Genomic DNA, 24090 nt, shown 5'->3' on the forward strand with positions numbered 1-24090 from the left:
GGTCCTGTAGCCCCTCCTTGGAGTGGCTGAGAAACATCAATTGCTGAGACACAGCTACTTCTGCTGAGCTTTCCACAGGTCAGGTGAACATAATCACCTCTGAACGCGCAGGTCAGCTCATGCTTCCTCTAGAGGCAGCTCTAAATGTTTCCAGTTTTTTTCACTATCATCCAGTTTTTACGGACAAATGACTTTGCCTTCTCCTTCATAAAAACCCCAAAGAAAATGAAAAGTACGAACTATTCAGTATAAGTTAGGCTACAAGGGTGGACTGTATAACATGGGGAATATAGCAAATATTTGGTAATAACTGTAAGTGGAGTACAACCTTTAAAATTGTATAGAAATAAAAATAAATAATACATTTTAAGTAAAATGGTGAGTTTTTCAAGGAGAAATTTCATCCATGTACAGTTTTTCCCATAAACTTAGTAGTAGACCTTCCTATCCCCACTCCTTCTGCCCCACTCAATCCTTTCTAGAGCTGGGAGCACTCTGGCCGCTCAGGATTCTACTCAATCATTGGTCATCTTTCCTCTACATCACCCACCTTTATCTCTCCAGTGGCTCTTTCTTGACAGCACACACAAATAAGTTCACATCTATATAAAAATGCTCTCTGGGTCTCCACCTCTATCTATCATCTCACTTCTCCTGTGTACAGCCTAAAGAACAAAGTAGAGATAATAATTTGCCCTTTTTTTAAGAATGGGCTTGAGTCAGGAGCTCTACATAGATTCTCTCTTTTGTCCCTCACCAAAGTGTTTCAAGTCAATAACTACTGTCTCCATTTAAGAGACCAGGAAACTAAGTATCCCAGAGACGGCAGCCCACCAGGCTCTGCTGTCCCTGGGATTCTCCAGGCAAGAACACTGGAGTGGGTTGCCATTTCCTTCTCCAATGCATGAAAGTGAAAAGTGTAAGTGAAGTCGCTCAGTCATGTCCGACTCTTAGCGACCCCATGGACTGCAGCCCACCAGGCTCCCCCGTCCATAGGATTCTCCAGGCAAGAGTACTGGAGTGGGGTGCCACTGCCTTCTCCACCTAAAACTACACAGGTGATAAATCAGAGACGTACAATTGAAATTCAGGTTCTTTCTAATCCCCAAACCATTTATCCTTCCACAGACCACACATGACCATAGTCACTGCTTTTCTCAAAGGCCTGTTCATCTTCCTGTCCTTCTCTTCCTGGGCAATGCCATCAATATTTACCTTGCAGTCCAGCTAGAGTCCTGAAAACTGCCTTCCCTTCCCCTCATCCTTCACGCTGGCTCAATGACTAGCACTGTTTTCCAAGCTTGAGGGTCCATCATGTGCTCACTGTTCTTAACATCCCAGCATGAGTTCAAGCCTTCAGTTTCTTCTGAAGATTACTGTGCGTGCATGCATGCTCAATGGCTTTAGTTGTGTCCGACTCTTTGCGACCCTATGGACTGTAGCCCGCCAGTCTCCTCTATCCATAGGATTCTCCAGGCAAGAATACTGGAGTGGGTAGCCTATCCCTCCTCCACAGAGTCTTCCCAAACCAGGGATCAATCAAACCGGGGTCTCCTGCATTGCAAGTGGATTCTTTAGCACCTGAGCTACCGGGGAAGCCTGAAGATTATTGTAACTGTCTGCAAACTATGTCTTCCAACCCAAGCTTGGGTCCTTCTAATTCATTCTCGTGATTCATTCTCATTCTCTGATGGTTCCTGGTAAAAATGCAAATCTGAGTGTGTCTCTCCTCCTTGCCTACAGGATAAAGCTCCAACATGGCAACATGGCATACCATCCTTGACCTGGTCCCTGCCAAAATTTCCAGCTCTTTCCCTCGTGACTCATCCTCTTCCTAACCCTGTAGTCCAGCCATACGAAGATTTACTTGTTGGTTTTATGTCTTTGGGTCTCCGCATGCCAGGGCTGTCTTCCTGGAATGCCTTTCCTTGTGCTGTCTTCCAGGCAAACTGCCATTCAGCTTACAAGATGCAGCCCTGGCATTTACTCCCCTGTCAAGCCCCCTGAAGAGCTGACTGATTCCTTTTTATGTCACAGCTAGGTTTTGTGCATTTTCTCTTATAGCCCATTTCACCACCTATTGGAATATTTTACAGTCTGCACTTTCCTTCTAGAACATTAGCTCCTCAGGGGCAGATACATGCCTGTTCTGTTTTGCATGCTTAAGCCAGCACATAAAAGTAAGTCAAAAGCAGTTGCATATGTTAATTAATAAACTGAACGGATGTTATGTGGGTATATGTCTTTGGAGCTGCAGATCATTTATTTTTAAGAGTAAAGCCAAAAAGAATGTTCTAGGCAGAAACAATGGGGGAGATAGATTATTTCTTTGTATGAAGAGGTGATAAGTGTGGCCCCAAGTCCAAGCTGAAAACATTTTGCTGCCAAGTCTTCAGGCACATAAAATCCTCAGGCCTCATTCCTCCACCACAGGAGAAGAAGGTGATGACAGAGGATGAGATGGTTGGATGGCATCACCGACTCAATGGACATGAGTTTGAGCAAACTCCAGGAGTCAGTGAAGCATAGGGAAGCCTGGCGTGCTGAAGTCCATGGGATCGCAAAGAGTCGGACATGACCGAGTGACTGAAAAACAATAACCAACCCCACGGAGCTATCCATGATGCTGGGCTCATGATGATGTTCAGGAATGAAAGGAAAAGAGTAAAGATCTGTATTGAAGAGGATGTTAGCTGGATTCCCTAATCTCTGAACCTAGTGCGGATAACCATCCAAATTCGACCTCAAATTTCAAGTGGCACAAAAATGGTCTAAGGCTTATTAGAGAATATTCTCACAGCTATACAGAGCATTTGACTTATCCCACAGATTGGCTAAATTGAATCAAAGCAAAAATAAACATTTTCCAGACTGTTCTATCATTTCCAAAACACAGGGCAGGGACATGGACATATGATAAATAGTTCAGTTGTGAAGTTACCTCTTCAAGTGACGAAACTAACCAAGAGACTGGGGCGGTTGCGGGGGGCGTTGTGGGGTGGAGGGTAGGGAACTGATGCAGATGAGTGTGTCCGTGAGGCATGAGTGAGAAAAGGGACTTGAAGTTTCAGAATTGAGACAGATGCCAGTAACTGTGGGCAGGGAGACTTCATTCACCAATCACTCCATGCTGCCCCTGGGTCCTTATGCAGAAGACAGGACACCAGCTGCACCAGAAAGCACCCCTCCCCACAAAGGGGGAAGCTGATCACAGCTTTCACGAGCCCCCATGTGAAGACTGCAATTCAAAAGCTTTCCCTAGAAAAGGACAGTGGACAGAAGCAGCCAAGGATCCCTAGAGACACACAGAAAAGCAATAACTCTGTCGACATTCCAAAAAGAGAAAGGGAGAGGGGCATTTCCCTTCCAGCAGCATTCCTTCATTGCCTTTTCTTGCTTCTTTTCTGAGGAGAGAAGGGAGGTGGGTGATGGCAGTGAGACCTTGTAAAAGACCAGAGGGCAGCGGACATGAACTTCTATCTGGCTTCCCTGCACAAAGGCCTTATTATAAAACACACATAAAAATGTGTGGGCAAGACTTGGAGGGTTGGGCCCCGCACCCCTCCTCCCCCAAATTCACTCCCAAGCCCATGCTTTGAATGCATTTGTGTACACACACCCTCCGACAGAACAGGTTCTTCATGTTGCCATGGAGCTGAGAAATCACACTGCTTTTACACTTCCAGCAGCAGAGGTAAGAATCACTACATGATGTTAACTCTGGTTGTAATCCCGATTTTCAGTTGCTTCTCCTCCTGTTCTCATGAACTTGATTTTTTTTTTTTTTTTAGCTTATTCTTTGTAAGATTGCTGCAAACTGGAAGCTGCTGGCAAACTGATGCTTGCTTTTATCAGCTCAGCACGCAGAAAGTAGAGCACATTTGTGACTGGGAGCTTCCTCCTCCCTTCCAGCAGAGTTTATGACCTTATTGTATCTTAGGGGAGTTGATCAGAAATGCAAACTAGAAATCAACACTTATTTAGTAAATATTCTGTGAAACACATAAAACCTCCTATAACCAGTAGCTGTTTTTTTCTGACAAGATAAATCTGATTATTTCTACTCCAATGGGTACTTCTCAATAGGCCTCAACAATCAAAATCATATGAATAAAAATTTTGTAAATACAGATAGCCTTCTGCAAGGTCCCCTTGGGTTTCATTTCAAAGCTCAGCTATTACCTTACTGTGTAAAAACCAAATAAAAGAATCTAAAAGAGGAACACAACATGATTTGCTAATGCAACCTCAATATTCATGCCACCCCTCCTTTTGGAGTTTTGCATCTCACAAGAAATGGTGATTCGACTTCTACAAAATCAAGTGCCATGGAGTTCAAGAAAATCATTTTGATTTCCTACCTGGAAATCTGCTTTCGGTCCTAGTCACACATCCTCACGATCTTGAGTCTCAGTGTCTCAGGTAAGTTCGCCAATCTGCTGACAAGAAGTTTCGTGTTATGACTTCTCCTTCCACAGTGCACACATTAAGACTTAACTATGAAAATGACCGTAAGTACTAACCAGAGCAGCAAAACTAAATCTATTGGTTTGAAGAAAGAATGTAAATACGTGGAGGTGGGAGAGGCCAAAATGTCAGGTGATGAATGTGGCACCAAGCTACGTATGCAGGATATCAGATGGCTAAGCAAAATTCAGTTTTAAAAGTTTATTTTTTTTTATTTTTTTATTGAAGGATAATTGCTTTACACAATTTTGTTGTTTTCTGTTAAACCTCAACATGACAGTTTTAAAAGTTTAAAATCAGCTTGCCAGCAACAAAATAAAGAGTGATTGGCATTGGATGATAACCCAAAAAATAAATACCCATGCCTCCATACCAAAAATAAATAAATCATGTAGGTACTCTCTCCCTCCAAGCTTAATTATTCTCCCTTTAATGTGGGCTGACTTCCAATAAACAGAATATGGAAAAAGAAGAGTTGTAACTTTACAGTCGAAACCCTAGCAGACTATCCCTTAATTAAGTGATCAAGGTTAGCACCACTGGTGACCAGTTAAGTTGACAGGACACACCTGATAATACAATGCAATGAGGAGGGCACCTCCTGCAGTTTTCCTCTCCAAACCCATCATTCCAGCCTACAAAATTTCTGGCCCAATACTGTTCGAAAATATCCATCCCTTCACAAACAAGCGGAGTATGCCATGGTATGCTACACTGCTATTATATATCATACTGCATTTGTATTCTGTAGATTATATTAAATCTTTTAAAAGTGAGCACCCAATTAATACCAAATGAAGTTTTCAGGAAACCCAGACAAGTCTTTAAAACCATTAACCAAGCACTCAAACAGACTAGCCTTTTTTAGGTAGGCATTTTGTTTAAATAGTCATTTTCCCTTTTCTTTAATTCTACTGTTTCCACAGCACGTCAGAATGACATCTCCAAAGGCTGGAGACCTCAGGTTTTTCCTCGCCACAAATAGTATGTATATTTTCACCATGACTAGCAACAACGTGCCTGTTATTGGTGATCCTGGTAATTATTTAAATAGGCTGACTCTGCATTGATCTTAATGGCATAATACTGTTGACAGTTCAATGTTAGCCAGTCACAGGGCCTAGTAAGCACCCTAGCCAGACGCCCCAGGTTGCTTGTGGATAGGCATTCCCCAGCCTCTTGGCTGGGTGACAGCAACCACAACAGCCCACAAGGTGGGTGGAGAACCGATGAATAAAATGATAAATATTTGTGATGAAACAGGATGTTGGGGAGGGGGAGAGGGGATGGAATATCTCAACAACTGAACTACTGAAGCTACTTTAGAAATTTAACAGTATTCCCTTTTTGTACAACTGGGAGCAGTCCACAGATAGATCTTTTCTCTTGTGTTTTCCTCTTTATTGTAAATAATTTACAGAATTACTACTGTACAATACAACATCCACCCAGGCACAGGATTTAAGACTTTGAGCCACTGAACTATAAGTGCTGTACACTGAATGAATGCTTCAAATTGTCCTTTGAAAATGATTCAAACAATGATGTGAAAATATAATTTTTTTCAGGCCAGAAAACACTTTTAATAGATTGTTCCTTACTATTGATTGAATATATAATTTAAACGATATTATTTAATAAGTTCAGTCTCTCATTTATGACAGTACCAACAACAGTAATAATTTACAGGCTCAGGGGCATTCTTGTCAAGAGTAAATACAAGAAATTCTGAAATAAAATAGTGCTTCATTTATAGAGTGCTAAGACTGAGATACTTCACTTATATGGAGTCTCCATACTCAAGCAGATGACTCAAGTGACTCCCATTTACTCACATACTGATTCTGATATCCAACACCAATTAAAAGAATAAAACAAGAGAGCTCAACTATGGGGGGCACACTTGGGGCTTGCTTTTTCAAGATAGTGTTATCAACGAACAATACCTTCTCAGAGTTCACAGTATCCTCTCTTTCATCTATTCTAAGAGAGGAGTGAAAACTCTCTTGCTTTCTTGCTGATTATTCCACCAAAAAAGTTTAAAAATTGCCCAAACTAAAGCATATCTCTGTGACAATTTGCTACTTCAAATGAGTCTCTGAGCATCTCGTTCACTGATTGGTCATTCTGTTACACAATAAGGAAACAGGATGATGGCTGGCTGCTGGGGAATGAGGAGAGAAGCAAGAATGGAGCAAGACGTACAAGCTCTGAAGACTAGATATAAATATAAGCACTTATATCAATACAAAATGTGAGCTTCTCGCAGTTTTTAGACTTACAATATCAATTCGTCCTGCTAGGATTTCAACTGATGTATTCGACAAGTACCTCAAAATGCTGAATTAGGAAATTCGAGAGATGAGTTCAAAGACACATGTTCTACTATTGTTTTCCATCTGTTATACTAATCATTCCCAAATATGATTTATCAATCCTTTTTATGCCAGAATATCCCTTTGATTCTCCTTAAAAATAATGCCATGGAAAACTTAGTAATTAACATTTGAAAATAATACTGGAGTCGAAGGTCACAGCGTCACATATACTTTCCCTCAATGATAGGTATATTTCTGGAAATCTATTGTTCAGCATGGCAATGGGACAGCAAACTTAAAATGAAAAAATAAAACCTATGAGAAAATACAGTAGGTGCAGGATCTGAGATACATGTCATATTTCATTCCAAACACTATCGGAACTGACAAAGTTCCCTTTAGTGTACTTAGATCCAAATAGTAACTCACTATTGGTATTAGTTCCTATCCTCTTTGTGAATGAAAATAAGACAACCCAAAGAAACTGATCATGTGATTAGAGAGGATAAATTGCCCTTTCTTACCCCACAAAAGAAAAAGAAAGTTCCACAGTAAGAACATCTTTACCAATACTGAAGATACTAAAAATGTAAAACCAAACCTACAATATTCTATAAGCATAATTTTTTATTTGTTCTCATCTGTCAATCCTAACTTGCCTCAAACTTCATTCTTAGTCTTTCTAATTGAATTGGTTCAATTTCACATCCCGCCCCATTATTTATCAGTTAAGTAACCATGGGCAAACTGTGGTTTTCATATCTACTGACCCAGGATAAGAGTAGGCTGATATGTCATAAACACAGAACTGGCATGACTCCTTCTCCTCCATGACACATTAAAACTGACTTAATTACTGTTTTGATGATTTTGTTTGCCCATTATTATAAAATATTTTTTTGTTGTTGTTCCTATTGCCATTTTCTTAATTGTTTGGGGTTTGACTTTGTAGATCTTTTTCTTCTCTTGTATTTCTTGACTGTATAAGTCCCTTTAACATTTGTGTAAAGCTGGTTTGGTGGTACTGAATTCTCTTAACTTTTGCTTGTCTGAAAAGCTGTTGATTTCTCCATCAGTTTTGAATGAGATCCTTGGTGGGTAGAGTAATCTTGGCTGTAGATTTTTCCCTTTCAGTATATATATCCTGCCATTCCCTTCTGGCCTGCAGAGTTTCTGCAGAAAGATCAGCTGTTAAACATATGGGGTTTCCCTTGCATGTTACTTGTTGCTTCTCCCTTGCTGCTGTTAATATTCTCTCTTTGTGTTTAATCTTTGTTAGTTTGATTAGTATGTGTCTTGGCAAGTTTCTCCTTGGGTTTATCCTGTGTGGGACTCTTTGCACCTCCTGGACTTGATTGACTATTTCCTTTTCCGTGTTGGGGAAATTTTCAACTATAATCTCTTCAAAAATTTTCTCATACTCTTTCTTTTTCACTTCTTCTTCTGGGACCCCTATAATTTGAATGTTGGTGTTGTTGTTTGATATTGTCCCAGAGGTCTCTGAGACTATCCTCAGTTCTTTTCATTCTTTTTACTTTATTCTGCTCTTCAGAAGTTATTTCCAGCATTTTATCTTCCAGTTCACTGATTTGTTTTTCTGCTTCAGATATTATGTTATTGATTCCTTTTAGAGATTTTTAATTTCAGTAATTGTGTTGTTCCTCTCTGTATGTTTATTATTTAATTCTTCTAGGTCTTTGTTAATTGATTCCTGCATTTTCTCCATTCTGTTTTCAAGGTTTTTTATCATCTTTACTGTCATTATTCTGAATTCTTTTTCAGGTAGTTTGCCTATTTCCTCTTCATTTATTTGAACTTCTGTGTTTTTAGTTTGTTTCTTCATTTGTGCAGTATTTCTCTGCTTTTTCATTATTTTTTTTTAATTTATTGTATTTGAGGTATCCTTTTCCCAGGCTTCAAGGCTGAATTCTTTCTTCCTTTTGGTTTCTGCCCCCCTAAGGTTGGTGCAGTGGTTTGTGTAAGCGTCGTATAGGGTGAGATTTCTGCTAAGTTTTTTTTTTATTATTATATAATACTCTTGATATAAAAATTTATCTTCTAAAGTTAATTAAAGGAAACAACCTTTCATTAGCTTTTTAAAATCTTCCTCCTTGTATGAAATAATGGGAGATATATTGAACTTCTATTTCTAAATCAATTGAGAAACGTACTGCTCAACTACTATCCATAATCTAAATATTTACCAGATTACTGAGATTATTTTTAAATGAATACAAGATCAATTAAACCAATGAAAAGAAAATGATGAAATGCTTTATAAATCCTAAAGTATACCCCCGTTACACAATAGGATCTGAGCCTCAAAAGAAGAATACTAACAACAAGGCAAATTTAGATAATTAATAAGAGGCTACTAGAGGATTCCCTGGTGGTCCAGTAGTTAGCTTTCACTGCTGAGGGTCCAGGTTCAATCACTGATTGGGGAAACTATTATCCTGCAAGTAGAGCAGTGCAGCCAAAAATTAATTAATTAATTAAAAAATAAAAATGGAGAAAAAGTTTTTAGAAACTGATAAAGTGATTCTCACAAAGGACCAATGATCTGAAGAAACATTTCTGAATTATATTTAAATTTTAGTATTAAGACATTGGAAGAATGTGTCATAAATGCTCAAAAACTGATTTCTAAACAGAGTATTTTTAAAGTGTTTTATAAATATGATACAATTTTTTGCTATTAAAATCTGAAGTTAAATATATTTCTTTATTTACCAGTCCTTCACTATATTCAGGCCTTAAATGTAATTTTCATCTACCTTCTAAATGCTCATCTGTAAATCTACATTTATCTATGGATATAAGAAATATGATTTGTTAGATACTCTAAGTATTAAAAATAAAAACTGATAAATGCCCTCTTGCTGATCATTGTATGATTCTAAAATATACATGTCTATAAGAATCCAGTTGGCTTGACAGTGGACCAAGAAGCAAGATGAATAAGTAGAGAACTGCACTATTTAAAAATTATAATTATACTTATACTTTATAATTATACTTATGAGTATAATTTTTAAATAATTTTTGAAACATTCATCAAATACTAATCAGAAGTAGATAAACCAGATAAAACTAAGCTAAAATTGTTAAACTTACAAAATAACAAAACAAAATTAAATTTCAAAAATATTAAAACCAAGTATAAAATGACAAGTATTAGTATTTGTAATGTATAAAGAGTTCATAGAAATTTATTTTTTAAAAAACTAGGAAATAAATTAGAAAATAGGACAAACCAATTCAGAAAAAGAAATATAACTAATACAGAAGCTTCAAAAATTATTAAAGAAATACAAACCAAAACAACAATGCAAGCAAGACTTTCACTTTTGCACAGCTATGATGAAAATGGGAAGTGACCTGAAAAGTACTTCAACAAAAAAAATTGTGAATATTCAGAAACAGGAGAATTTTAAGAAAACAGTGACCATTTAAATAAATCAAAATTATATGGCCATTAAAAGAGTACAGAAATTAGCAAAACGGAAAGTTTATATTTTGAAAATAAGGGCTACATCAATATCATGATTATAACCATTTCAAATGTGTGAATTTGAGCAAAGATCAGGAACATACAAGGAAAAATTAAAAATCAGATCAACAGATTGTAAAAGGTGATCAGATAGTTATGTCTTTTATTTATTGTGTCATAATAGTGCATGTGGGATAAAATTTAAAGCTTGACAAGAACAAATGAACACATTAATCTAATGAGTCCCTAAATAAAATCTCCCAAATGCATCAGTCAGTACCTACCACGAGACAACGACTATTCCCCCAGAAAAGTTCATCAACGGCTAGATCTCTGTACCCAAAGCAAGACTGAAAATTTTACACAAAATAAGACCGTGAAGGATCCACAGCATATGCCCTCTGAGCCATTAATCCACACCCAGACCTTTAAATATTTACTATATAGCTTGTGATGTTAGGAATGGTTCACTGTTATCCTTTTAACTGTACCACATTCATTATTCCTACAGGAGTTCATGACATGCTACCAAATCACGTTGTTTGAATACAGGCAGTTCTCAACTTACAAACACCTGACTGAGGAAAACCAAAAATAAAACCAGCTGCTGCTGTCCCCAGGCTGTCGCCTTCTAACACTACCAGAGGTCTTGCTGATACTCCCAGAGAGACTCAGCTGTTGTGAAAAAAAATCTTAAACTTCTTAGAGCATTGGAAGGGAGGAAGGGTCGGAGGAATGAAAGCAGGACTAACCAGGGAAGCCACACAGAGCTGGTGCTTACCCTCCACATGACTCGATAAACATCTGATGAATGAATGAATGAATTTCCACACCCTGCAGTTTGAGCCTGATGACTCGGCCCCTATCCTATTCCAATAGCCTGATGATAACAGCCCTCTTTCCTGGGCTCCTGATTCACGGAGCTGGAGCTAAAGAAGGGAATTGAAACCCAGTAACAAACAGCTGTGATCAACAGGTTGCCCACTAAGGCAGTTCATGGACAGAGTCCAAGCCCAGGATCAACCCAGAAAGGTCTGCATCCAAAAGCATAGGCAGAGGACGTGATTCACAGAGAGACAAGACGAGACATAAATGGTGAGAGGAAAACAGAAGTTGAAAGTCCAGCGAAGGTTATTAATAATGATGCCACATGAACTCAAAGAAACGAAGTCTAGATGTGATAGGGAAGAAATAAAGATGGTGTCAAAGTGAGGGCGGGCTGGTTTGGGAATAATGTTGTGGCTCCAAAGAGCCCCATTTAATGTAGGATTCGCTTCACTCAGATGACCTTACAGAAGTAGGACTACTTTATACACATCTCAAGTCTAGTAACTTATCAGTTCATTTCACCCTTTGCATATAGTCATCTTTTGAAATTTTAAGCCACTCCATTGCTCAAAAATCTTCCTCAGCTCCTCTTACCAACTGAATTAGAGAAATCACAATATCTCAGAGTTTGAGATACTATGAGTTATAAGGTCTAAGATACTGTGAGTTTTAAGGCCTTTAAACTCACAGTGAAAGAGGCAAAACAACTTCACTCTTTAATGCAAGACCTACCACAAGATAGCCCATAAGGAATCACATCCCTTATGATTCTCTGATCTTATCCTTGCACATTTCTTGACTCCTGGCTTTCACTCCCAGGCATCATACTGAACGTATCCAACTCTTTGTGATCCCATGGACTGTAGCTTGCCCAGGCTCCTCTGTCCATGGAATTCACCAGGCAAGAATACTGGAGTGGATTGTCATTCCCTTCTCCAGGGGATCTTCCCAACCCAGGGACTGAACCCATGTCTCCCACATGGCAGGCATATCCTTTACCATCTGAGCCACCAGGGAGGCCTGAACACCTATGGCGGGCACCATTTATACCACAGTCTATGTGAACAGTGCCCTCAAAAGTTTAAAAATATTCTACACGTAGACAGCCATTTGGGGCGCTCCTCCTTTCATCTGCAACACTCTCTCTGCATGGAATGCCATCTCCCAATCTCAACTTTGCTTCTAAAGATGCTAGTAGTTTTTCAAAGTCCACGTCTTCCATGAAACCTTTCCTGGTTCCCACAGTTGGTTGTAATCTTTTTCTTTGCACTTTCACTTGGTTTATGTCACTTATTTATGTATATCCTGTCTTCTAGTATAATGAGTTAATTATGTACGTCTTATAACCAGTCCTAGATTGTATGTATAATGTCCAAAAATGTAAATAGCACAGAATTCCCCTTTCTTTCTATACAGTCACAACCCTATTGCCCAAATCAGGATAGGTACTTAACTACTGGCTGGGACATTTGTATGGGGTGGAGACAAATGATTCAGGAACCAGAAATGTTAGAGGGCGTAGTTTAGACTGGAAAGGAACATAGCCACAGAAAATGTGGGACTAAATTCTGATAACCTGATGCCTTCAGGCTCACTGGTCTGGAGAGGGTGCTAAGTGGCAGGATGTCACACTTTTCCTTATTTCAAAATTTTGCCTAAGACCAAACATGTATTACACTTACAGAAAAAGAGAATCTCCGCCTCACCTCTTTCTCCCACCAATAAGACAAAACCTTCCAAGAAAATGAATTCTCAATTATACACAACCAATCAAAGACACAGTTTTGAAACAAAATACAAAGTAACCCAGCACAATTTAAGCACAATTTAACCTATTTCACATAGTATCAAAAAATAATTTTCCTTCTTCAATTAACAAAAATCTACTAAAGAGCAAGTTTAAAGGCAAATTTGAAACACCTGGAGAGCAGGTGTATCATTTCAGAGGGATCTAAATATGATTTTCTCTACTATATGGAGCCCACGTTTCTGCCTAGCACATAATATGCATTTTCTTAATTAGTATGCACGCTACCATATCTATTTTAATAGATGTGTCATGCTCCAAGGAAACCATTACGATATATCAAAGGATGATTAGCCATATAAAATATGATGTGGCATTAACTATATAAATAGACATCTTCAAAATGGTATATACAGATTTCTATCAATATACAGAAATCTATCTGAATATTTCTGAAGACTTTAAAATATGCTGTGCTCATGTGGCACTGGTATAATGTACACTGGTTGATTATTCAAAATATTTTAGTATATATCTACATATATGAACAGTTATAATCTGAGAAATAAACCCTATGCATTTCAAGACAATTTAAATATGAACAGGGCAGAGGAAAGAACAACAATATGAAGACTGAGCTAGGGAATGAATTACATCCCAAGCATGTAGAATAAGACTTCACATACCAAACGTTTTTGAGTTTGGGGTGTTTTTTTAGTATATATCTAAAAGGTTAAAAGTACTTTCAGCCAAAAAACTTTCAGAATCATTGTCACGAACACAGATCACCCAGAAAAACTATGCATTTATTTATATATTTATTTACTAGAATTATTATCATAAGTACAGATTACTATAGCAAATGTATCTTTATACTTATAGCTAAACACACACACACACATACACACACACAGAGCATCTCCTGTAAGACCAGGAATACATTATCTGGAAATGCTGTACCAGATGGAACGAGCATGGTCTCAACCCTGGTAGAACTCAGAGTCTAAGAAGAAAGATCAACAAATAGTTACTATAAACTGGGGTAACACAGTAACGCCTTCTTAAGCTACCGAGATGCATGCATTTGCTCACTCCTTCACTCTTTGGCTTCCCCACTGGCCTACATTCTGTTTGCCTTTTTAGATCTTCTGTCTGATTTCTATAGCTTGTCTATTTCCTTCTTCACTTTCAAGCTGTCAGCTATCACTTCTGCAATCAACGTGCCATCCTCTACCAGTGACACTCTTCTCCTTCCATCTACTGTACAGCTCCTAATCGTTTCTAGAAGACTGGATCGTCGAGCCGGTAAAAACTGAGACTAAAATAAGGACAAACAAGCTCCAAGTGATGGCTTAATAAGTGTTTCATATCATTGTGGCTTGATGAAATTACACTGTTCTTTCAGATGTGATATTTCTATTATCTCACTGACCCAGGCAGACATTCGAGAAGACAGTTAAAACAAATGTTCTACCCACAAAATTTCCCACCTTTTCTCCCATGCCCTTCTAAAAAACTACAAAAACATTAAAAGCCCTCAAGAGAGAGGGGACATATGTATACCTATGGTTGATTCATGTTGATGTATGACAGAAACCAATATAGTATTGGAAAGCAATTATCCTCCAATTAAAAATAAAATTTTTAAAAACATTAAAACCCCCACATTTTTGCTTAAAAGAAGTACAGCTGCTGTCAGAAAAAGGTTTCTTTAAGCAGAGTACTTGTTAACGGTATTATAACACACAGACTGTTTCCCAAAGAGTGGTCCTTAGATCACCTGCATCAAAGTTACCTGATTTGCTTCTTAAAATACAGGTTTCCTATACTCCTCTTCAGATGTACTAAATCATATTTTTAGAGCCTAAGACCTTGAACTTTTTAAAAGCACCTTAGGAGCCTGTTGAGCATGATAAAGCTTGAAAGCACCAATCTAAATAATCAAAGAGTGTTTATTGAAGATGTCAGGCTGAGGCCTAAAGACTCAAGTCTTATTTCACTATCAGCTTATAGCATTTACTGAGTGCCACCCTCTGCCAAGCACTGGATAAAATTAAGTTCAAAAAGTTTGAAAAATAAAGTCTAAAGGCTGTCGCTGCCCCGGAAGCTTCCATTCTAACCAGGAAGACAAAACAGACAAATGAAAAAGCTTTAAAATAGGCACATGAAGCGTTCAGAGGGGGAGGATGGGGGCCATGCTGCAGTCCCCCGTACGGTGGGCAAAAAGACACTGAAAGGAGCCGAGTCCAGGACCGAGCAAAGGATCACTGGAACTCACAAAGGAAGACTCCCAAGACAAGCGAGCGGCAGGATCGAAAAGGAGAGCTTTTGAAACACGAGTCTCTGAAGAGGTGTGCGGGTTGCCAGAGGGCATTTAAGATCGAGAAGAAAATACCTACTATCATATCTCCTGCTGCCATAGACAGAAAGAGAAATGCCTGTATGCAGGATTATTAAAAAACCTCAGACATTGTTTGGTGAAACCTTAAAGAGGCAGACAGAAGAGGCACTGTTATGCCCAGTTTACAGATGAGGAAACTAAGAATCAGCTTTCCAGAGCTGGTCCTTTCCTTCCATCAGCAATTCTCTACCCGGCCTGACGCTGCCACAAGTAGAAGAGTCATTAATTCATCATGTCCTTCAAAACAGCAAGCCAGTCAACATATTATACCTCTCCCTCCCTCCATTTCAAAAAGCCAGCCAAAAAAATGTGTGTGTGCCTGTGTGCGTATGGCCATATGTGAGCATACACGTATGCACAAGTGTATGTGTGTGTGACTAATTTAACTAACCACTCATTTTTCTTAATAGTCACTACATTTTGGCACCCTCAAAAGATACTCCAGCACCACTAGCATTTATGACAAATTATACTGAAAATACTTGGCTCCCTGGTGGCTTAGATGGTAAAGCATCTGCCTGCAATGCAGGAGACCCAGGTTCGATCCCTGGATCTGAAAGATCCCATGGAGAAGGAAATGGCAACCCACTCCAGTACTCTTGCCTGGAAAATTCCATGGACAGAGGAACCTAGTCGGCCACAGTCCATGGGGTCACAAAGAGTCAGACACGACTGAGCAACTTCACATACTGAAAATAAAGTCTCTTTGATTTGTGACCAAAATAACCACCCCAAATCACCATACTGGGTGAGTAATACACATCTTTCCACTGGCTATACTCTCCAATATGACAACCACAGGTGACTGTTTAACATTAATATTAACATTGAATAAAAATAAACACTCAGTCCCTCGGGTACTCCAAAGCCACATAGAGTTAGTAGCTACCCTATGGTCAGTAAGCATACAGGGCTTTTCCATCACTGCAGAGTTCAATTGGATACAACTGTCCTAGGGAACTAAGGCTCCCAAAAATACAACTACAGATCTCAATATAAACAACAATTGTCATTTACCTCTATTTCTAAACATATGCTGACACCAGTGATCAAATGTGTTCCCTTCCACTAAGTCTGTCCCAATCCCTTGAGTAGAAACACACGGCTTCCTTCTGAGACATCTCAACTCACTTCTCTTTGCATGGCTGTATTCATCACAGCCTGATATTATAAGCACACCATCCTCCCTACAGCAAGCTCCTTCGGACCAATGGTTGTCATGTAAGCTCTCTTTCTACCTAATTCAGTAAGAGTTCCATAAATACAAGGTATATTCTTAATTAAAGATTACTAGGTAGAATATCAGCTCCCCAGGTAGTTCAGTGGTAAATAACCCGCCTGCCAATGCAGGAGCCCTGAGTTCCATCCCTGGAGAAGGAAATGGCAACCCACTCCAGTATTCCTGCCTGGGAAATCCTGTGAACAGAGGAACCTGGCAGGCTATAGTCTACAGAGTCACAACTCAGCAAATAAACAACAAGAAGGTAGAACATGATACTAATGGAAACATCCAAAGAATAATATAGATAGGAAAGGAAGAAAGAAGGAAGTCCAAAGCACAGTAAGGTTTTGTAATCATTACCAAGAGGTAACTGCTTAGATGGAAACGCTGCTTGTGCCACCTATTTAGAAGGAGAAGAATGAGATTCTTTTAGGAGTAGGTCCAAAAATGTCCTTAGCTGACATACATCAGAGGAGGACTGGGCTATCTGACACCTACCCTACGACAGTGTCATCAGTCAGCATACAGAGACTGGCCCCAACCCCTGTGCTGGGGCACAAAGCCAGTGCTCCTGGTGATCAATGGGAATCAGAGGGTTCCCTCAGGAGAAGCTTCTTCAGGAAAGTTTGTATCAATCTGATTCTCATTCATGCAATTACAATGTCCTCAAACACTCAAGCCTTGGGATCCACATGAGGACCCCTTCTTTCACTCTCAGAACTTTTTCTGGACCACTGAAATAAAAAAGGCAAATTTCCTTCATGGTATCATTTGGATAGTTTCAAAGTATACAACATATGAACAATATTAGAGGATGAGACGGTTGGATGGCATCACATTAGACATGAGTTTGAGTAAGCTCCAGGAGGTGGTGAAGGACAGGGAAGAATGGCGTGCTGCAGTCCAGGGGTTGCAAAGAGTCGGACACGACCAAGCAACTGAAAACAACAACAAATGAAAAGCAGTATCTCATATTTTTGAAAACTCTGTTGGCAAAGGGGAAACCCATGTTTCAGGGTACACTGGATATGTCTACGAAGACAGAAAAATTACAAAGGAAGAGAAAAGTCACCCCATTTGTACTTCGCCACTCAGGGCTTTATTTGGCCAACTGTAACGCAGCTTCGCTTTCTTCAGTAAGCTCAGGGACACTTTCCCACAAACCACGGAAGCTAGAGGTACCCTCGAGGCCACCGTAAGCCCGGGGAAAGGTAACTTCACAGGAAATGAAAGTAGGCAGAAGGGCGAGAGCAAGAGTGATGACAGTCGAAGAGATTCGAGATAAGCGCTGGAAGGGGGCGCTGAGGTGGCCTGTAGAGGAAACGAAACTTCAAACCCACGGAGACGCATCGTTTTCCACAAGAAAGTCACCCACTCTTGCCCCAACCTCACCTTCAACCCTGGCCCCACTGCTCACCATGATGGCCTTTCTTCATTGTTCACGTTTTAGGTGGATGAAAAGGGCCAACCAAAAAAAAAACTGCGCGTCTAATGCTTGACTAATCAAATCACCAGCGGCAAGTTGCTCCTCTGCAAACACCTTTCCTGTCACAGCATCCCCCAAACTTGGTCAGACTGGGGCCCCAAAACACAACCAGGCTCTCAGCTTAGAAACTAAGACACTGGGGAGGTGCTTGGACTCTGTGATCACAGCACAGGCAACGGAGCAAGACGGCGAAGCCCCCTGCATCAGAATCCGGGGTCACTGCGTATCCGTGTGTAACCCTGGGCAAGCTGTTTACCTTCTCGGCGCCTCCACTTCCTCAGCTGTCAACTAACGATGATCACCACATGCCAACCAATTTGATATCCACCAAATTCTCAGTCATTTCAACATAGTTGAAACATTTCATGATTTCAACACTTCTGAAACCTGACTGTAGTCTTACTTATCATTAAGAGCATCTTTCAATTAATTGGAGGCTCTATTGTTCTTTCTTAGAGGTACATTAAATGCCATCTTACAAGTAATGGCACCTTAATGTCTATGAAGTACTGTAGAACCTACTTCATAGGGTTTTGGCAACGTTTCAATTTTTAAATGCAGTTCAAGTATTGAGAATAGCGCTTGGTCTTAAGTAAGGTGTGCAATTATTATTAGTTATGATTATTAAATTCATGACTCTAGAAATGGATGCAGTCATAAGATCAAATCCTATTATTACCCAAACTGTGTGTTAGAATGATGGTTAATGCAGAGGTGTTGGAAGGGATGGTGAAATACCTCATTAAAATCTGATTTATCCCCAAGCCCTTGGCTTCCCAGGTGGCTCAGTGGTAAAGAATTCGCCTGCCAGTGCAGGAGATGCAGGAGGTGCAAGTTCAATGCCTGAGTCAAGCAGATCCCCTGGAGGAAGGAATGGCAACTCACTCTAGTATTCTTGCCAGGAAAATCCTATGGACAGAGGAACCTGGTGGGCTACAGTCCACAGGGCTGCAAAGACTCGGACACAACTGAGCGACTGAACACACAGGCACTTGGCACTGTGCCTGGCACATAGTAAGTTCTCTCAGTATTAATAACTGTTGACTAAAGCAATTGAAAGTACAACCCAGCCTTACTCATGCCACAAGACTCCCTGCAAACAAAAAACATCCAATACCCTTTATAGAAAGGGAAACAGCTAGGTGCATGGCTCTTCAATGCTATGTTAATATAACAGATCCCTGCTTTTTAAAGGCTGGGGACATTTTTCCAAATCAAGATTTTGTGCAGATTTTGTCCCCAATAATTCTCCCCCAGATTTTCTCAATTGTCCACAAATATAAATCCTAAACCCCATCTGTCAAGGTGCACCTTAAATTTCATTTTTCTAATACGCTCTCCCCATCTTATCCCCCATTCTTTCTATTCCTACCCTCACATCCATCTCAGGTACCATAGTCACTTTTCTTGGACCTCACTGGACAGAATAATATGACCTGCACCAAAATATTATGTAAGAAAGAGAACTCGGTCTTGATGGTCACTGGCTTCCCTGTAAGGTCTTACATGGGGTCTCTATGTTCGTATTTGAATTGCTACCCCTCCCCCCCAAAAAAGATGTTGAAGCTCGAACCCCAGGATCTCAGAATGCAACCATATTTGGAAACACAGTTGCTACAGATACAATTAGTTAAGATGAGTTGATAATGGAGTAGAGTGGGACCCTAATCCAGTATGACTACTGGTCTTATGAGAAGATGCAATTTGAAGGCACAGAGGCACTGAGAGAACATCACGTGAAGATGGAGACCGATACCGCAGCGATGCATCCATCTACCAGCCCAGAAGCCAGGAGAGAGGCATGGACCAAATTCCCCCTCTTGGCCCTCAGAAGGACAAATCCTGTTCACACTTTGACTTCAGACTTCCAACATGCAGAGCTGTGAGAAAACAAATCCCTGCTATTTTCAGGCACCTAGTTTGTGCCACTTCACTAACAGTCGGGAAACTAACATTTCTCCTCATTTAAGAGGCTGTGACACTGGGGTCTCTTCACTGCTGTCCTTCTACTTTGACCAGCCCTTTCTAATCTTCTCTGTGGGTTTGCCCTTTGGTTTCAGGTCTTTAAAAGGTGGCATTTCTCAGGGGGTGCCCCTGGACTTGTTTTCTTACTAAACGTCCTCCTTTGCATCCTCTCATCTACCCCAATTCAATTACAGTTTACCTGCTGATGGCTCCCAGATTTCTGTCTCCTATCCTCTCCTTTATATCTAGATATTCAACTGCCTGCTTACAACTCTACTTAGATAACTCAAAGCCATTTTAAACTCAACAAATCCCAAAACTAAAGTCATGGCTCCCTCAAACCAGGCTCTTCTCATGCCAATGGATGGCAACTCTGCTCCTTCAGGTGCACAGGCCTCACACTGGATTCATTCTTCTCTATTTCCCCTCCTTCTTTCTCCATAACCAAACTACTATCAGATCTATTTCTCCCCAGGGAAATTTCTCAAATCTCCCCACTTGTCCCCATTCTCCATCCCTCCACTGTAGTACATTAGTCCAATGTAACAATACACTCCCTAGATTACTGCAATAGCCTGTTGACTAGTTCCAGGTCCATTCGAGGTGTCCTCCAATTTGTTCTGCAGCACACTGAGTAATATGCATAAAGCAAATCTGACCCTTTCATCTTCGTGCTCAAACACCCTCTAAGGCTTTCCATTCCATTCATCGTAGGATAAAGACCAATATCTTAAACTAAGGCTCTGCATACAATGGCCCCACCAACTCTCCCAGCTTCACCTGCCCTGCTCTTGAAGGTGCTCCAGCCACGGCAGTGCTCCATTGATTCTGAGGAGACTCTTGGTCCCACCCATCATGGGGCCAGTGTGCAAGCTGCTCCCTCTACCTGCTGGTGACCAGGTCCTCTCTCCATAGGATTTTCCAGGCAAGAATACTGGAGACGGTTGCCATTTCCTTCTCCAGGGTCTTCCAGACCCAGGAATCGAACCTGAGTCTCTTGCGTTGCAGGCGGACTCCTGCACTGCAGGAGGATTCTTCACCGAATGAGCTATAACCTGTGAATTTCCTTCACTTAGTTAATGTCTCCTCATCAGTCACTCTCGGAGAAGGCAACGGCACCCACTCCAGTACTCTTGCCTGGAAAATCCCATGGATGGAGGAGCCTGGAAGGCTGCAGTCCATGGGGTCGCTGAGGGTCGGACACAACTGAGCGACTTCACTTTCACTTTTCACTTTCATGCATTGGAGAAGGAAACGGCAACCCACTCCAGTGTTCTTGCCCGGAGAATCTCAGGGACGGGGGAGCCTGGAGGGCTGCCGTCTATGGGGTCACACAGAGTCAGACACGACTGAAGTGACTTAGCAGCAGCAGCAGCAGCAGCAGCAGCAGCAGCAGCAGCAGCAGCATTAGTCACTCTAGGCTCAACACACCCTACCTTCAGAAGATCTTTCCTTGACTTTGCCCAAAAGACAAAGCTGCCCCATTCTCCTCTCTCCTCATACCTTACTCATCTACAGCATAGCAGTTAAGCATAGTATATAATTATAGATCCATATGAATACTGAATTAATATGGATGGGTGTCCCCCACAAGGGCTGAAACCATGGGCTGAAGCCTTTCTTATTCCTGCTGTACTTCCAGCTCTTAGAACAGTGTCTGGCATATAACAGACACTTAATAAATATTGGCTAAATAACTTAAACAGTAAACAAACACGATATATGTGTTGAAAGAAGCTACTGTATTTTAATTGTCTATCATATATTAATGCAAATTCTTTCTTCATATACAGTGTTTTTTACTTTTCTAAAAGTTTCTATTCTAACATAGAGGACATACAAAAATATGGGCAATAGTTTAGGTAAACTAGATTTCAAACGTATTTCTTCTAATATGCTATTGTTAACACTTAGGCTGCCATAAACAAAAATTAATATATGCCACTAAAAATTTCACATCTAATTAGCTGATAACTTCTTTCATATGCTATTCTAATTGTCCACATATGAGTAAGTGAAAGTAACGGTTTTGTCTGTGAAGTACTCTGTTTTGCCACCAATTTCTTCCTTCTCCAGGATTATTGATCTATTTTATATGAAAAATAAAATATGCTTAATAATAGAAAAATAAAGTACTGATGTTACATTACCAAAATGAGTGACTTATCACCCCAGCCCTATTAAAACATTTTCCTCAAAATTTCCTGAGTGCACGTCTTGATATGGTGCTGAGAAAGGACAGCAAATGCCAGCTGAAATGGCTTCCATGTAACAGTCACCCACAGCAGATGGCAACAAGTATGAACGCATGTGAACTCCAAACTGACAAATTTCATTTTTCTTAACAGTGATGACAAAAGAGAATGTAACATATATTTTCTAAATGATGGGGAAATGTTAGTAATTCAGATTTTACTTCATTTAGTGGGAGTCTTATATACAATTTCTAGTGATATTTCTATCACTAGATAGAATATATATAATTTCTAGTGTACCCAACAGCAGCCTCAAACCTTGCCTATGACTGTACAAAGAACAACGCTAAGCAATATCCCCCAAATAATCATATCTGCACATCAAATAAATTCTGTTTCTCAAACAGCTTCATGCACATTCTGAAAACCATACTATTCTTCTATAATTTTAGCAAGAACACTGTTAGTACTGAAATGAAACTATCACAATAGTCTCTCTCCTCCCCTTTTCAATACCTTCTTCTTTCAACCCCCTCTGCCCTCCTCTTCACCTTCCTATTTATGTCTTCTCTTAAGCAAACTCAGAATTAAAACTGCAACAGTACTGAGAGTTTTCACGGATGCAAATCCTGCTTGCTACTAGCTACATCCCCCTACCTGATCCTCTTATCTTTGGATTCAGTTTTGAACTTAGGTGCTGCTTAAAAAACAAACTACTAAAGCATTAACAGACTCGGTGCCTTCTGACTACAGGGTTTGGGCATTCTGCATTGCCTTTCAACTCTGCAGGCCTGTGGCTGTTTCAGAATTGTCTCCTCAAGATTCATGCCCATGAGGTCATGCCCAGCTGACCTCTTTGGAACATGATACCATGAAGCACAGCTGTAAAAATAGAGCACTCTATAAGAAGTCCTTATTCACCAATAAACACAATGTTCTTTCAATTTTAGAGAACTAACACCTTCTTATATTGTAAGTATGGGGGAAATAAATAAATGAAAGAGCCTTAACTTACAAAAATGTTTTTTCCCATGACCAAGTGATGTGAAAACAAACTGACACAAACAGGTTGCAGTAATTTCGAAAACGATGATGGCATAAAAGCAGTTTAACTGAGACAGCCCGAAGTCTCAGATTAAATCACTCCTACCATGACTTAAAAATATATATATAAATATCTGTAGTTAACACATTCATGTGTTTCTTCAGGGTTTATAATTCCTTACATATTATTTTACTTTTAAGTGATACAATTTAGATTGCTTTATTTTAAAAACATGTTCTTCTGCTTTGATTGAAATGTCTTTGTTAACTCCAAGTCACTGATCTATCCCAAATTCTATCTAGTTTAATGAAATTTTCATTCACTCACATTGGATTTCTTAATTCTAGTGTATTTGCCATATTTAAAAAAAAAAGTCTATAAAGACACAAGCAAAAAGAACTCTCAAAAATTATAAAGTAAGTCAGCTCAACTCTTTTTTTTTTAATGAGGAAAGATCTAAATAAAGTAAATAAAAGGAAAACTAGAAAAATAATAGTATTAAATGCACTTTGTGTGAAATATGCAAACATCCTCTATGCTCTTCCTGATGACAATGCTTTGATTTACCCATTTCACAGCTTTATGTTTTAAGAGTTGATTCAAAATTGTGCTTTAAAAAATCAAAAAGTGAATCTAGAGTCTCATTGGTGAGGTCAGGGATGCACTTTATTAGTGGCACCTCAAATCAGGAACTGTCTACAAATATCTCCTAAGTAAATCTAGGTCCACAGTAATCTCACAATCTCACATACAGGTCTTTTTTTCAAGTCACACTGCTCTTAATAAAACACATGTCATAATGCAGTTTATAGGATGGATAAGTTTATTACTGTTCTATTCAAAGACCCAAATTTATAAATTTCTCTTATTTGCCTTCTATGAATAAACTCCATGTTCAAACCTACTAAGTTTTAGAAAATAAA

General features: G+C 39.6%; 1 protein-coding gene across 17 annotated transcripts in view; it reads right to left on the reverse strand.

Moving 5' to 3' along the window:
- Positions 1-24090, reverse strand: part of HIVEP2 (HIVEP zinc finger 2) — a 218819-nt gene that overhangs the window by 164028 nt on the left and 30701 nt on the right. For 14 of the 17 annotated variants that reach the window (XM_060419743.1, XM_042253541.2, XM_060419747.1 and 11 more), the window contains exon 2: positions 4362-4436. The exons of 2 other annotated variants lie outside the window; for them this stretch is intronic. The gene's annotated coding sequence lies outside the window, so the exon portion shown is untranslated. Of the gene's footprint in view, positions 1-4361; positions 4440-24090 lie in introns of all 17 variants that reach the window. One more of the 17 variants, XM_042253540.1, reaches the window with a different exon arrangement.

Source organism: Ovis aries, chromosome 8 (assembly GCF_016772045.2).
Source record: "Ovis aries strain OAR_USU_Benz2616 breed Rambouillet chromosome 8, ARS-UI_Ramb_v3.0, whole genome shotgun sequence".
NCBI classification, from domain to species: Eukaryota; Metazoa; Chordata; class Mammalia; order Artiodactyla; family Bovidae; genus Ovis; species Ovis aries.